The sequence below is a fragment of the Etheostoma spectabile genome, unplaced genomic scaffold, assembly GCF_008692095.1.
Source record: "Etheostoma spectabile isolate EspeVRDwgs_2016 unplaced genomic scaffold, UIUC_Espe_1.0 scaffold00018645, whole genome shotgun sequence".
Lineage (NCBI taxonomy): Eukaryota > Metazoa > Chordata > Actinopteri > Perciformes > Percidae > Etheostoma > Etheostoma spectabile.
In genome coordinates, this window is record NW_022604374.1 from 1 (window position 1) to 15,033 (window position 15,033).

At 44.4% G+C, this 15,033-nt stretch overlaps 1 long non-coding RNA gene and 2 other non-coding genes across 3 annotated transcripts; all 3 read left to right on the top strand.

The window, feature by feature from the left end:
- The first annotated feature begins 247 nt into the window (after positions 1-247).
- On the top strand, positions 248-1,244 carry LOC116681500 (uncharacterized). Its single transcript, XR_004330031.1, has 4 exons — positions 248-282; positions 450-518; positions 588-673; positions 1,167-1,244. It is a non-coding gene; the product is annotated as an uncharacterized LOC116681500 (long non-coding RNA).
- Positions 1,245-4,541: 3,297 nt separating this feature from the next.
- trnag-ucc (transfer RNA glycine (anticodon UCC)) lies at positions 4,542-4,613 on the top strand. Its single transcript has one exon. It is a non-coding gene; the product is annotated as a tRNA-Gly (tRNA).
- An 8,051-nt stretch (positions 4,614-12,664) lies between these two features.
- Positions 12,665-12,736, top strand: trnae-cuc (transfer RNA glutamic acid (anticodon CUC)). The gene has a single exon. It is a non-coding gene; the product is annotated as a tRNA-Glu (tRNA).
- The last annotated feature ends 2,297 nt before the right edge of the window (positions 12,737-15,033 follow it).

The window sequence follows — 15,033 nt, forward strand, 5'->3', positions numbered from 1 at the left end:
ACATCATGACTTTCTTTCTTGTAAAAAACACAACTTCCTGGACTTTCTTTACAATATAGTCTGTACATGTCCCTTGCTTCCAAATCCCTTTTTCATGGCTGAATCTCAACTAGCACTGACTCTGCAGAGAGAGCCAATCAGAGCTGATCAGCAACAGCTGTGCTACCTGCATGATGGGTTTTAACCTGGCATGTACACAGGAACCAGTTTCTCTTGGTGACAGGAGTGATGGCAGCTGTTTGGGTCTTTGTTGTTTGTGTGCTGACTGTTGGATTAACAAAGGTTGTTACATTTCTTCTGTTTGAAGCTTGTATTCAAATATGTAGTGAGTATAGCGAATGTAAAGAGTAGGGTAAATTACTCAATACTGAAATGAAAATTAGCAAGTTCATGATATGTGGTGTCAAACAGCAGAAACATTTGATTACCGCAGTTTCATTGTCCTCCAGGCTTGAGTTTGCCAGTTGGCGGCACAAATGAAAGACATGATGATGCGCTGCAGAGGAGAATGATTAGAGGTAAGAACATTAGTGACAGACTCTTTATAGAGCTACTACGGATACTAACTGAATTTATTTGAACTGCAGATGTTCTCCCAATGATATCTCCATGAAGAGGGCCTTTGCACTTCTCCAGTCAATGGAGTCCATGTTGATCCAAGCTGCTAAAAAAGGTGAGGCAGTTCTAAGAAACCATATTGGGAAAATGCTGCAATTGTGTTTACAGCTGAGGTTCTTTTGTGCACAATGTAGTAAATTAAGGTTAGTTGTCTGGCTTTTGGAACGGGGATTCCAACCCATTTTAATTTAAGCTATTTTCACCATACAATGTGGGTATAAAGCTGGCTTCTCAAATTATTCAGACATTATATAGTCAGTCAGCCAACTTAAGCTAAGGTAGCTCTGTAGACATTGTGGAATTTCCCAACCAAGTAATGCAGCACATGAACCAACTGCTGTGCTAACTTAATCTCAATACAGATCCTGTAATGATGTAACAAACGCCACTGGCCTAATTACCAATTAAATGTTTTGGAGGTATCAAGTCCTTAAAGGAAGTCTTAATACTTTACTTTTTAATCAAAAACAAAGAAGCCTAATGGTAAATTATTTACAGTATTAATGTCAAGGGTAGTTGGGAATTAACGATTTCTACGTATTTTTCAGCACAACTGGAAACCAATGAAGTAGAAGCTGAGGCAGCTATTCAAAAACTTGCAGATGTTCATTGCCCCTGAACGGACCCAAACCGCTGGCTGCCAACCAGACGCTGGGCGAGGCTGCCAACCAGACGCTGGCGACCAGGCTGCCAACCAGACGCTGGGCGACCAGGCTGCCAACCAGACGCTGGGCGACAGGCTGCCAACCAGACGCTGGCGACCAGGCTGCCCACCAGACGCTGGGCGACCAGGCTGCCAACCAGACGCTGGCGACCAGGCTGCCAACCAGACGCTGGGCGACCAGGCTGCCAACCAGACGCTGGGCGACCAGGCTGCCAACAGACGCTGGGCGACCAGGCTGCCAACCAGACGCTGGGCGACCAGGCTGCCAACCAGACGCTGGGCGACCAGGCTGCCACCAGACGCTGGGCGACCAGGCTGCCAACCAGACGCTGGGCGACCAGGCTGCCAACCAGACGCTGGGCGACCAGGCTGCCAACCAGACGCTGGGCGACCAGGCTGCCAACCAGACGCTGGCGACCAGGCTGCCAACCAGACGCTGGGCGACCAGGCTGCCAACCAGACGCTGGGCGACCAGGCTGCCAACCAGACGCTGGCGACCAGGCTGCCAACCAGACGCTGGACCAGGCTGCCAACCTGACGCTGGGCGACCAGCCTGCTGCCAACCTGACGCTGGGCGACCAGGCTGCCAACCTGACGCTGGGCGACCAGGCTGCCACCTGACGCTGGGCGACCAGGCTGCCAACCTGACGCTGGGCGACCAGGCTGCCACCTGACGCCTGTTACCTTGTCAACCTGATGTGCCTTTGACATGTTTCTGCATGTACCTACTTATATCTGTGGTGATATTAAACTGAACTGATTTTACCATACTTCTCTGATAAATTGAAAGCTATGAATGATTTAATCTGCCAGGAAGCACAACGGTTCTTTTTGCCATTACTTTATGCATGCCTCCAAACTAAACAATTGCACAAAAAGGTGATCACTTAGGGATCAACACTTCAAATTTTACATGTTAAGTTTCTTTATCAGAAATGAATTTCTATTAACCAAATAACGGTTTTAAATTTTATTATTGATGAAATTTATGAATTTTAGGGTTTTAAAATACATAGTTTGGTTTTCCTAGGTCAATTTTGACCTGTTGGTCAATGGACACTATTGTGCTTTATAGCAGATGAGCACATGTAAAGACCCACTAAAACACCTGCACCATACACGACCCCCCACAAACACACAATAATACAAAAGCAGCTGCAAACTACCTCATGTAATGTAACATTGTGCTTTCCACACATGGAAATGCACACAGTACCAGAGACCTGCAAAAGATCACATTGTGCTCTCCTAAATAACCTGCGCACACACACCTGGGGAAATGGTTAGTATTGTACTTTTCAACAGATGAAGACATCAGTCCCAGATTTTTTTTTTTTTTGCGATTATTGCAGTCCAAAATGCCAGATTTTTGCGGGAGCTTTTGTAAAGCTTTGTCTTGCAATAAAAGTTGCAATGTCTTTGTTTTTTTAAATGTTTAAAATAACTGGAGGAAAATAAAATTACTCTAGGCTAAGTTTTTGTACTAATCTTCTAGAAAAAGACTTAGGATGCGCAAATGTGTAATAGAAACTGGCTGGAGGATTTAAGACAATTTGTTGAATAATCGAATTTGAACATGTGTCTGTGGCTTGTTTATCTTTACATTGTTAATTCCTCACCTGGCCTCGGACACATTCCTATGGTTTGATAAAGTTTTGACTTTGACGCATCACTGCACTTATTATGATTGTAGCTGTTTTCAGTTTAGGTCATCCTGTACGATACGTCTCCAGTTTTTCCTGCATCCCCCATGTGTGTCATACGAGACAAAGACTGGCACGTGGGACTGCTCGGATTAGTTGAAGTCAGGGGAGACTCTGGTTATTGGTCAAATTTACGGAAAAAGTTGCAGTGATTGGTCAAAATTGGGGGTCGCACCAAAGTCACGGTGATTGGTGAATTGTGTGAATTGTACAATTACAACATTGCGAAATGCTGGAGGGACTGACACACACAGTTGTGTGTTCAGAATAATGGTGATAAAACAGTGAATAATTCTCAAAATCATCCTTAGAATAGCTTTTATTCCAAACATAAATACACTGGGAACGCTGCACATTCAATTCCAAATCACACTTACGTTATGACCTCAATAGTGTATGTGTGTGGTGTGTGTGAGTGAGACTGTGTGTGTGTTTGTCTGTGTGTGTCTTTGTGAGAGTGCATGTGTGTATATATGTTTCTGTGTGTGTGTACGTGAGAATGTAGGTGGGTGTGATTGTGTGTGTGTGAGTGAGAGTGTGTGAGTGTGTACAGGTCTGTGTATGTGAATTGTGTGTATGTGAGAGTGTATTGTGTGTGTATGTGGGTGTGTGAGTGTGTGTAACATGGTCGCCAGAAGAGTCCTCCTGGTGTTCTGACACTGTCGAGATAAGCCTCTTTAAACCATATTATTCTGCTTTTTAAATACAAAATTTAAAAAATACAATGTTCAGTTCAAATCTTGTAACACAGACTGAAAATAGAGGATAAGAGAACATTTTGTGGTGACTTCCATTACCTATGAGGTAATACAACATTGTTCATGGAGGCACATCTGCAATTTGATAGTCTGTGATGTGTCATTGGATTGCTACCACTCTTAAAGCATGCCTTTTGCTGTCAGAAGGATTTCTACCTACGCGGGGAGACCCCAATAGATTTCTAGTCCATCACCTTAGCCACTCGGCCACAACAATCTGAAAAGCAGTGCTGTACCTGTTTGGACAAATGTTCATAAACTTTTCAATTGGTTAGTAGTAGTCACCAGACACGGGCAAAGTGCAAATTGTAGTGCACTGCCTGTGTCTGTGGATCCATGTAGAGTCAGCTTAATTGATATGCTCCCTTTTTGGTTGGATAAAACACAAGAATAAACAGTTAAAAAATAAAAACAGATAAAACACAAGAAAAAAGTTACAGGACAGTATACAAAATTAAACAAAGAAATGAATAACCATTTAAAGAAAGGCAACATCAAGAAGAAAAGTTTTCAGCCTTGATTTAAAAGTTACTGAAAATGAAAGCATGGCAAAGTTTTTTTCCAAATCCTGTTGACACATACGTCCTTTAACCCTTGATATTTTCTTAAGGTGATAATAGGCTGACTTTGTAATTGTCTTAATGTGGCTGTTAAAATTTAAGTCAACGACTTCACCAAGATTTCTGGCTTTGCAATCTTTGCAAAAAAATTAACTTTTGGGAATTGATCTTAATGCCTTAATTTAATAAAAAGGAAAAAGAAAAAGACAACGTTTAAGGACACCAACTGTCTTGTCTAGTGATGGTGGTATAGTGGTGAGCATAGCTGCCTTCCAAGCAGTTGACCTGGGTTCGATTCCCAGCCATCACAGTCATTTTTATTGTGTGGTTACTTGCTTTATTTGTCAAGAAGTAACCAGAAAGGTTACTTTCCCAACCCGATTTGATAAAATATTAGATCTCTGTTATGGTACAAATAAGGGTCTATATCAATCAATCAAGCTGCCTCCACAAGGATCCACAGACACAGGCAGTGCACTACTGCCGTGTCTGGTAACTACTGCTAACCAATTGAAAGGTTTATGAACATTTGTGCAAACAGGTATGAGTATGTTGTCATGTTGTTGTGGCCGAGTGGTTAAGGCGATGGACTAGAAATCCATTGGAGTCTCCCCTCGCAGGTTCGAATCCTGGAGACAACAAAAGGTATTCTTCCAGAGTAATAGAAAACCAATGACACAGCTCAGTAACCCTAATTTCAGTTGTGCCTTCATGAACAGTGTGGTGTTACTTTATAGGTACTGGAAGCCAACTGTCTCCACCATGTATTATCTGTCTGTGTCACAAGATTTGCAGTGAGCGTTGTATTGTCCAGCAGAAAGGCAACAGGTGTGTTACTTTTTGACTATATTTATACCATAGCAGTGCAAGCATTTGCCCAGGTTTAATTTCAAGCCACCGCAGTTGCATTTACAGGTTTTAAAGCCATCAACAACATATTTCAATTTCCTTGCGAGGGTCATCCCAAAAGGATTAATAAAAAAATTAGCAGAGGATGGTTTTGATCCATCGACCTCTGGGTTATGGGCCTAGCACGCTTCCGCTGCGCCAATCTGCTCTGTCGCTCATGACAGTGGCTGGAAAGTGTGTGATTGACATTTCGACGGAAAGTTTTGGACCCTGTGGCAAACAAGGTTCCAACAGCTTACGGGTAGTGAAGTTAAACATTTGGTAGACCTTGCAATTATCTTTTATGTGAGCTTCCTGATTACTCACACATTGATTATACACATGAACACTTGTGATTGGCTGGTGTTTTAAAAAAAAAAAGGCATTGTGAGTACAGATATAAACATCAGTAAGGAGTCTACCAAGTTGCCTCTTATCATTTTAGTTTGGACACCCAGTGAGGCTTACAATGTAAAGAGAGGAGCCTGGTCGGGCTAGAACTCTCCCTGCTGGATTGGGCTGTAGTGCACCGCCTAATGAAAATATACACCTTTGACATATGGATACTCCTAATATTAATATATAGGCTTATATTGCAATCTCGTCACCCTACATGTAGGTGTACTTATATTAAAATAACACACAGTAGCAAAGTTTATGCAGTGTTTTTTAATTTTACTTGTGTTTTTTGTGAGGGACAACTCTGTCCGGCTTATTTATGTAGCATGGAAGCTAGCGTTAGCTAACTAGCAGCCAGCCTGCTTCTAAACAAATACTTTTTAATTATCTCAACACTTTTAAACAGTCAAACTGAAACACTGGCGCTCACCGCTCAGTGTTGGTGGAATAGCAAGCTAGCGTTAGCAAACTAACCCCGCTTATAAATAAATACATTTTAATTATCCTAACACTTTAAACAGTCAAACTGAAACACTGGCGGTGAGCTCCAGGTCTTGCAGCAGCGGACAGACCACCATCAGTGGGTATAATGCGTGCCTTTTAAATTACTTTTTTTTTTAAGCGGGCTGGTTGGTTAGTTCGCTAACGCTAGCTTGCTATTCCACCAACACTGGCGGTGGACTCATGGGGGGTTGTGCCGCTGCTATTGGGTCTGGAGCTTTCCATGTCTTGCTGGAGATCAGATCCCGTTGAGGTCGGCAGCGGAGCTTTCTAGCGATGTTTCCCCGCTGGCCGAGCCCCACTGATGGCGGACCGTCTGCGTCTGCAGCACCTGGAGTTCAGCGCCAGTGTTTCAGTTTAACTGTTAAAAAGTGTTGAGATAATTAAAAGGTATTTACAGTATTTAGAAGCGGGCTGGATGCTAGTGAGCTTATGCTAGCTTTCATCCATCCATCCATCTTCATCCGCTTATCCGGTATCGGGTCGCGGGGGCAGCAGCTCCAGTAGGGGACCCCAAACTTCCCTTTCCCGAGCCACATCAACCAGCTCCGACTGGGGGATCCCGAGGCGTTCCCAGGCCAGGTTGGAGATATAATCTCTCCACCTAGTCCTGGGTCTTCCCCGAGGCCTCCTCCCAGCTGGACGTGCCTGGAACAACTCCCTAGGGAGGCGCTCAGGAGGCATCCTTACCAGATGCCCAAACCACCTCAACTGGCTCCTTTCGACGCGAAGGAGCAGCGGCTCTACTCCGAGCTCCTCTCGGATGACTGAGCTTCTCACCCTATCTCTAAGGGAGACGCCAGCCACCCTCCTGAGGAAACCCATTTTGGCCGCTTGTACCCTGGATCTTGTTCTTTCGGTCATGACCCAGCCTTCATGACCATAGGTGAGGGTAGGAACGAAAATTGCCCGGTAGATCGAGAGCTTTGCCTTCTGGCTCAGCTCTCTTTTCTTCACAACGGTGCGATAAACGGAATGTAATACCGCACCGGCTGCTCCGATTCTCCGACCAATCTCACGCTCCATGGTCCCCTCACTCGCGAACAAGACCCCAAGGTACTTAAACTCCTTCACTTGGGGTAAGGACTCACTCCCCACCCGAAGAAAGCACTCCATCTTTTTCCTGCTGAGAACCATGGCCTCAGATTTAGAGGTGCTGATCCTCATCCCAGCCGCTTCACACTCGGCTGCGAACCGATCCAGTGAGTGCTGAAGGTCACAGACCGATGATGCCATCAGGACCACATCATCCGCAAAAAGCAGCGATGAGATCCCGAGCCCACCGAACTGCAACCCCTCCCCGCCCCGACTACGCCTCGATATCCTGTCCATAAATATTACAAACAGGATTGGTGACAAAGCGCAGCCCTGGCGGAGGCCAACCCTCACCTGGAATGAGTCCGACTTACTGCCGAGAACCCGGACACAGCTCTCGCTTTGGTCATACAGAGATTGGATGGCCCTGAGAAGGGACCCCCTCACCCCATATTCCCGCAGCACCTCCCACAATTTCTCCCGGGGAACCCAGTCATACGCCTTCTCCAGATCCACAAAACACATGTAGACTGGTTGGGCATATTCCCAGGCCCCCTCCAAGATCCTTGCGAGAGTAAAGATCTGATCCGTTGTTCCACGACCAGGACGGAATCCGCATTGTTCCTCTTCAATCCGAGGTTCGACTGTCGGCCGAACCCTCCTTTCCAGCACCTTGGAGTAGACTTTACCAGGGAGGCTGAGAAGTGTGATACCCCTGTAGTTGGCACACACCCTCTGGTCCCCCTTTTTGAAGAGGGGAACCACCACCCCGGTCTGCCACTCCTTAGGCACCGTCCCAGACTTCCACGCAATGTTGAAGAGGCGTGCCAACCAAGACAGCCCTCCACACCCAGAGCCTTCAGCATTTCTGGACGGATCTCATCAATCCCTGGGGCTTTGCCACTGTGGAGTTGTTTGACTACCTCAGCGACTTCCACCAGGGAAATTGACGACAATCCCCCATCATCCTCCAGCTCTGCCTCCACCACAGAGGACGTTCAGCTGGATTTAGGAGTTCCTCAAAGTGCTCCTTCCACCGCCCTATTACCTCCTCAGTTGAGGTCAACAAGGTCCCATCCTTACTGTATACAGCTTGGATGATTCCTCGCTTCCCCTCCTGAGGTGGCGAACGGTTTTCCAGAAGCACCTTGGTGCCAACCGAAAGTCCTTCTCCATATCTTCTCCGAACTTCTCCCACACCCGCTGCTTTGCCTCTGTCACAGCAGAGGCTGCAGCCCTTCGGGCCTGTCGTTACCCTGCAACTGCCTCCGGAGTCCTCCGAGACCACATATCCCGAAAGACTCCTTCTTCAGTCGGACGGCTTCCCTGACCACCGGTGTCCACCAGGGTGTTCGTGGGTTACCGCCCCTTGAGGCACCTAAGACCCTAAGACCACAGCTCGCCGCCGCAGCTTTAGCAATGGAAGCTTTGAACATTGTCCACTCAGGTTCAATGCCCCCAGCCTCCACAAGGATGTCCGAAAAGCTCCGCCGGAGGTGTGAGTTGAAAGTCCGTCGGACAGGGGCCTCCTCCAGACGTTCCCAGTTTACCCGCACTACCCGTTTGGGCTTACCAGGTCTGTCCAGAGTCTTCCCCCACCCCCTGACCCAACTCACCACCAGATGGTGATCAGTTGACAGCTCTGCCCCTCTCTTCACCCGAGTGTCCAAAACATACGGCCTCAGATCAGATGAAACGATTATAAAATCGATCATTGACCTTTGGCCTAGGGTGCTCTGGTACCAAGTACACTTATGAGCATCCCTATGTTCGAACATGGTGTTTGTGATGGACAATCCATGACTAGCACAGAAGTCTAACAACAGACAACCACTCTGGTTTAGATTAGGGAGGCCGTTCCTCCCAATCACGCCTCTCAAAGTATCTCCATCATTGCCCATGTGTGCATGAAGTCCCCCAGCAGAACTATGGAGTCCCCTACTGGAGCCCCATACAGGACTCCATTCACGGTCTCCAAGAAGGCCGAATACTCCGAACTCTTGTTTGGTGCATATGCACAAACAACAGTCAGAGTTTTCCCCCCCATCACCCGCAGGCGTAGGGAGGCGACCCTCTCGTCCACGGGGTAAACTCCAACGCAGCGGCACTCAGCGGGGACTTGTGAGTATCCCCACACCGCCCGGCGCCTCACACCATGGGCAACTCCGGAGTAGGACAGAGTCCAACCCCTATCCAGGAGAACGGTTCCAGAGCCGAGACTGTGCGTAGAGGTAAGCCCCACCAGATCTAACCGTAGCGCTCCACCTCCCGCACAAGTTCCGGCTCCTTCCCCCACAGATAGGTGACATTCCACGTCCCCAGAGCCAGCCTCTGCCGCCCGTTTCTGGTCCGTCGAAGCCCCTAACCTTTGCTGCCACCCATATAACAGCGCACCCACCCCTTTGGATCCTCCCACAGGTGGTGGGCCCATGGGCTGGAGGGAGAGGTGCCACGTTGCATCCTCTTGGCTCAGAGCTCCACAGACTAAGTCCACAGGTACAACTTAGTTTTGCACCAAATGTACCGTAAGAAGTGTTGCAAAAGTCGAGGGTGCAGACTCGCCGCTGTGGAAAAGTGACTGAAGTGAAGAAAAAAAATGAAATAAAGTACAAGTACAGAATTTTTTTCTACAAGCTCTCAAATCATATTCTCTAAGTGCTCACATCACATCTACGCGCTCTCACATTTGCACCATATTTACCTTCATATTCTTTGTTGAGATTTATTGCTTTACAAACACCAAAGCAAGTAAGCGCTGTGACTAACATTACTCTTCTGAAGTGATTTTGGAGAGGGAAATTAGGTAGAAATACTCTGGTTGACTAGCATGACACCATTGTATTCATATAATAATCAATCCAGGTTAACGTGAATGACAGTGACTGCATGTTGCTTCCTCTAAATTTCAGGTTGTGGTCGACTAGCGAGGCCAGCTCGTCAGTTTGTTAAACTGACCAGACCTGCATGCCTCTTGTTTCTTTGGGCTAGTTGTATTAGCTTTAGCCTGGCTGGTAGCAGCTTTCTGCTTGTTTTTTGGGGCTAACTGTATTAGCTTTAGCCTGGCTGGTAGCAGCTTTCTGCTTGTTTCTTTGGGCTAACTGTATTAGCTTGAGCCTGGCTGGTAGCAGCTTTCTGCTTGTTTCTTTAAGCTAACTATTTTAGCTTTAGCCTGACTGGTAGCAGCTTTCTGCTTGTTTCTTTAAGCTAACTATTTTAGCTTTAGCCTGACTGGTAGCAGCTTTCTGCTTGTTTCTTTAAACTAACTATATTAGCTTTAGCCTGGCTAGTAGCAGCTTTCTGCTTGTTTTTTGGGCTAACTGTATTAGCTTTAGCCTGGCTGGTAGCAGCTATCTGCTTGTTTCTTTGGGCTAACTGTATTAGCTTGAGCCTGGCTGGTAGCAGCTTTCTGCTTGTTTCTTTAAGCTAACTATTTTAGCTTTAGCCTGACTGGTAGCAGCTTTCTGCTTGTTTCTTTAAGCTAACTATATAAGCTTTAGCCTGGCTGGTAGCAGCTTTCTGCTTGTTTCTTTAAGCTTACTATTTTAGCTTTAGCCTGGCTGGTAGCGCCTTTCTGCTCGTTTCTTTAAGCTAACTATTTTAGCTTTAGCCTGGCTGGTAGCAGCTTTCTGCTTGTTTCTTTAAGCTAACTATATTAGCTTTAGCCTGACTGGTTGCAGCTTTCTGCGGTGGGAAATGGCCAGGAGACGTTGTGACTATGTTGCATTAATCAGGGGGTTTAGTTTGTATCGGAGGAGAACATAAAACCCCAACTACTGTAGCGTCACTCACTACCCATCAAATACTATGACATCACTGTGTCAGAGGCAGCTGTTGCCAACGGTAGGCTACTTTTCTACACACGGAGAGCCTCACTTCCCATACCAAACCCCGTCGGACTAACGTCACATACACACGTTGCCCACATGGTTACCTGTCTTGAAGGGGAATGGTCGGATGGTAATAATCATGTAAAGTAGAAACGGTGAAAGGTTACTTTTCTATCAAGCAGCAAAAAAGTATTAACGTCAACATCGTAACGTCCTGCAATGTGACTTTCGCGCATGCGCACATCGCAATGTCAATGCTAAAACACAATATTGTTCAGCCCTAACTGACGGTATACTTCAGTAAGCTAGTTTGCCAATTTTATCTTGGGTAATGCCACATGTAAGTATATCTTAGTTTATTTAGATACCCAACATAGGTTATACTACGTACACTGTATAACAATACATTACGTGTTTCTTTATTTCATCTTACATTTTTGCTAGCCTGTTGTGTAGTTATATTGTTTTTACAATTATCTTTGTTTAATATCTGTGACTCATTACTATCTAAGTAACTGGTCATTGTGTTTTCTCCCAGTTTCACCCTTTGTTACTCAAATAAACGTGTTACAAGGATCCCGGTCGCCAGTGCTTGATGTGGAAGGTGTTTAGCTGCTGGTCAGATTGCACAGCGTTACGTACGTGAAGGACAAGACATATTTCATGGTAAGTATTTCCAGGTGATCTCTGCACCTCTAATCTCTGCACCTCTGTTATTCTAATATACCATGTAATAATTGAAACAGGCAGTTTTGCATTTTCCACCACTAATTCATGGTTGTTTGACAGTAACTACCAGAAGCATTTCCAGGTAATCACTACACCTCTGTCTTACTACGTAATAAAATAGAAACAGGTAGTTTTGCATTTTCAACCACTGATCATGGTTTTTATTTCAGAAACTACCGGAAGCATTTCCAAGTAATCACTACACCTCTGTTTTTGTATTATTACCATGTAATTAAATCGAAACAGGCAGTTTTGCATTTTGCACCACTGCCTTCTAAATCTCTAACCATGCGCCATTTCTTGCCTAAAACAATATAACCAACAATATGTTAAATTAAATTTGATCGATGTAACTCCCTGATGGTCTAATGGCTAGGATTTGGGGCCCTCACAGCTGCAGCCGGGGTTCAATTCCCGGTCAGGGAATGGTCAGGACTTGACAGATACAGATTTAAAAGAGCAAGTTTTGGTTGATATGTCAAATTCTTCCTCATTAGTTTAACGTTTTAAAGAGTACCATTTCCTTTAATCAGACCCCGACAGTGGATGTATCCTTTTGTCATCATTGATGGGTCATAAACACTTCATCTTCCTCCATCTCAATAACAATTATTTTCATTTTTTCAAGCAGTAACTAAACCCCTAACCAACATTTTTAACTGAAAACCAATGTATGTGAGTGTCAAGTAATGTTATTGTTGGATTCAGGTCCAATTTTGACATTTTAGTGCAATGCAAAGGTTCATAACAGATTTTTTTCTACATACCTGGGGCGATGCAAAGCAGGGGTGGCCGACTAGTCAAGGAACAGCAAGAGACTTGGTATTTAAGAATACAAACTGACTATGTGACAGATGTGTAATCTGTCATGGCCTTCCTTCTGAAGCTCTAGCCAGGCGCCATTCCTCGCCTAAAACAATATGAGTCATTCAGTAAGTGAAAAGAAAACTCACATCTACAAGATAAATTTGAAAGATGTGACTCCCTGATGGTCTAGTGGCTAGGATTCGGCGCTCTCACCGCCGTGGCCCGGGTTCGATTTCCGGTCAGGGAATGGTCAGGACTTGAGAGACTCAGGTGTGATGTTTGAAAGAATAAGTTCCTGGACTTGATTTTGATTTGTCAAATTCTTCCTCATTAGTTTAAATGAACTGACAACATCAGGTATATGACTTACAGTTCTCAAAGACGCACACAATCTCAACTGGTTATCCTTTAGACAGCTAGTCTCTTTTTCTTTTCTCTCACTTTTTGTCTCAGTCTGGCCTTATGTATTTGCTTGTATTACATCAAGTGACCTGCATACCAATGACCGTAAAGATTAATATGTACAGTACATGGTTTTCAGAACTGTACCTTCAGATAAAGGTAAGGCCACTTGGGTTATCTTTGGGCTGCTCTATATTCACCTGCAGAATGATAAACCCTAGAGTTGGCTTACTCCAGGTTATTTAAGCAACAAACGTCCCTGGGTGGACTTGAACCACCATCCTTTCAGTTAACAGCCGACTGCGCTGACCTATTGCGAACAAGGTGAGGGCCATGTGGGGCCTCTGAGCATCATTTATAGACTAATTAATTATTCTCGAGTCAAATTTTTATTGGAAAACACATACTGACATGAACATAGAAGGGCCATGTCGGGCCTCTGAGCATCACTTATAGACCAAGTAATTATTCTCAAGTCAATCTTTTTATTGGAAAACACATACTTACATGACCATAGAATATTTTTAGTTTTCTCCTTTTAAGTAATGCATATTAGTATCTCCATACTTCCAGCCAACAATCTCCTATATTACTGACACATTTCATCTCTCCTCCATCTGTACAGGCTTAGCAATATACTTAAAATATAAAAGTAAAAGTAGCCTTATGAATGACAAAGCTCCCTGGACCAGACACATGTTACTAGAGAGCACACTGAGAAACTACAGTGGACATGGAGAAAAGACTCTTTATTCTTTATTCTTTATATGCCATTGGCTACGTTTTAAAATGGCCGTCTCCCAATAGGCCTAAAACATATATAAACATATAGCTTATTTATATTGACAAAGACTGGGACTCCAGGTTAATAAGATTCTGACCGAGTAGCAAGATATGAATTCAAGTGTGATTTTGTGAGAAGTCTGTGTATGTTCCAATTTAATTAGATTAAATTTTGTAATGGTAACTCCAGGGAAATTATTTGAAATTTAGTGAGGACTAGATTAGAACTGGATTTAAAGCTGATTGTGGTTTCCAACTTCGGCCCAGGTGTGTCTGTTAAAACACAGATGGAGACAACTTCTCTCTGTTGATTTATTACATCAATCATCAGTATAAACATGGGGGGGGGGCAGCTCTGCTATGAATGTGTGTGTGGTAATAAATGAAATAAACAACATTGTAAAGGCTACCATACACAATGAATAGGAATCATATATGCTAGTAAATAATAACAATAAACTAACTACTAATTACATTATCTTAATGAGCAAGGACGTTCAACAATCGCCATTATATCGAATCAACAGCCAGGTGTAACCTAGCCAACAGTAGAAGAAGGTAAACAAGCTAACTTTTAAATGTTACAGAACTACAGACCAACACAACAACAGGCTTACATGAACTGACAACATCAGTTCTATGACTTACAGTTCTCAAAGACACACACGATCTCAGCTGGTTATCCTCCAGACAGCCAGTCTCTTTTTCTTTTCTCTCACTTTTTGTCTCTGTCTGGCCTTATGTATTTGCTTGTATTACATCAAGTGACCTGCATACCAATGACCGTAAAGATTAATATGTACATGGTTACCAGAACTGTATCTTCTGATAGACATAAGGCCACTTGGGTTATCTTCAGGCTGCTCTATGGTCTTCTGCAGAAGGATAAATCCCAGAGTTGGCTCACTCCAGATTATTTAAGCAATAAACGTCCCTGGGTGGAGTTGAACCACCATCCTTTCAGTTAACAGCCGACTGCGCTGACCTATTGCGCCACAGAGACTGCATATATCTGATGTTTTTTTTTATTTCTGATTCTGATGTAGAGATGGACAAACGACTCAAAAGCATAATACTTCTTGCCGTGACATAACAAGAAACAGTAAAAAAAAGAGGTCGGCGAGATAGAGTTCAAGACCCTTTTTTCAGGACACCCAAACTTTGTCGCTCAATATGGCAGGAATTCTATGCATCCAGGGCCAAGTGTTTTACCATTTCATCCACTACGGGCCCTAAGGAACTTTACATGTGTTGACAATAAAGATGCTCACAAATCGCTGCACTTGGAATTGCGTTTCTCATGCACATTCATTTCCTCTTAAATACAAAGAACTGCTAAGTTCTTTATTCCCAATATCA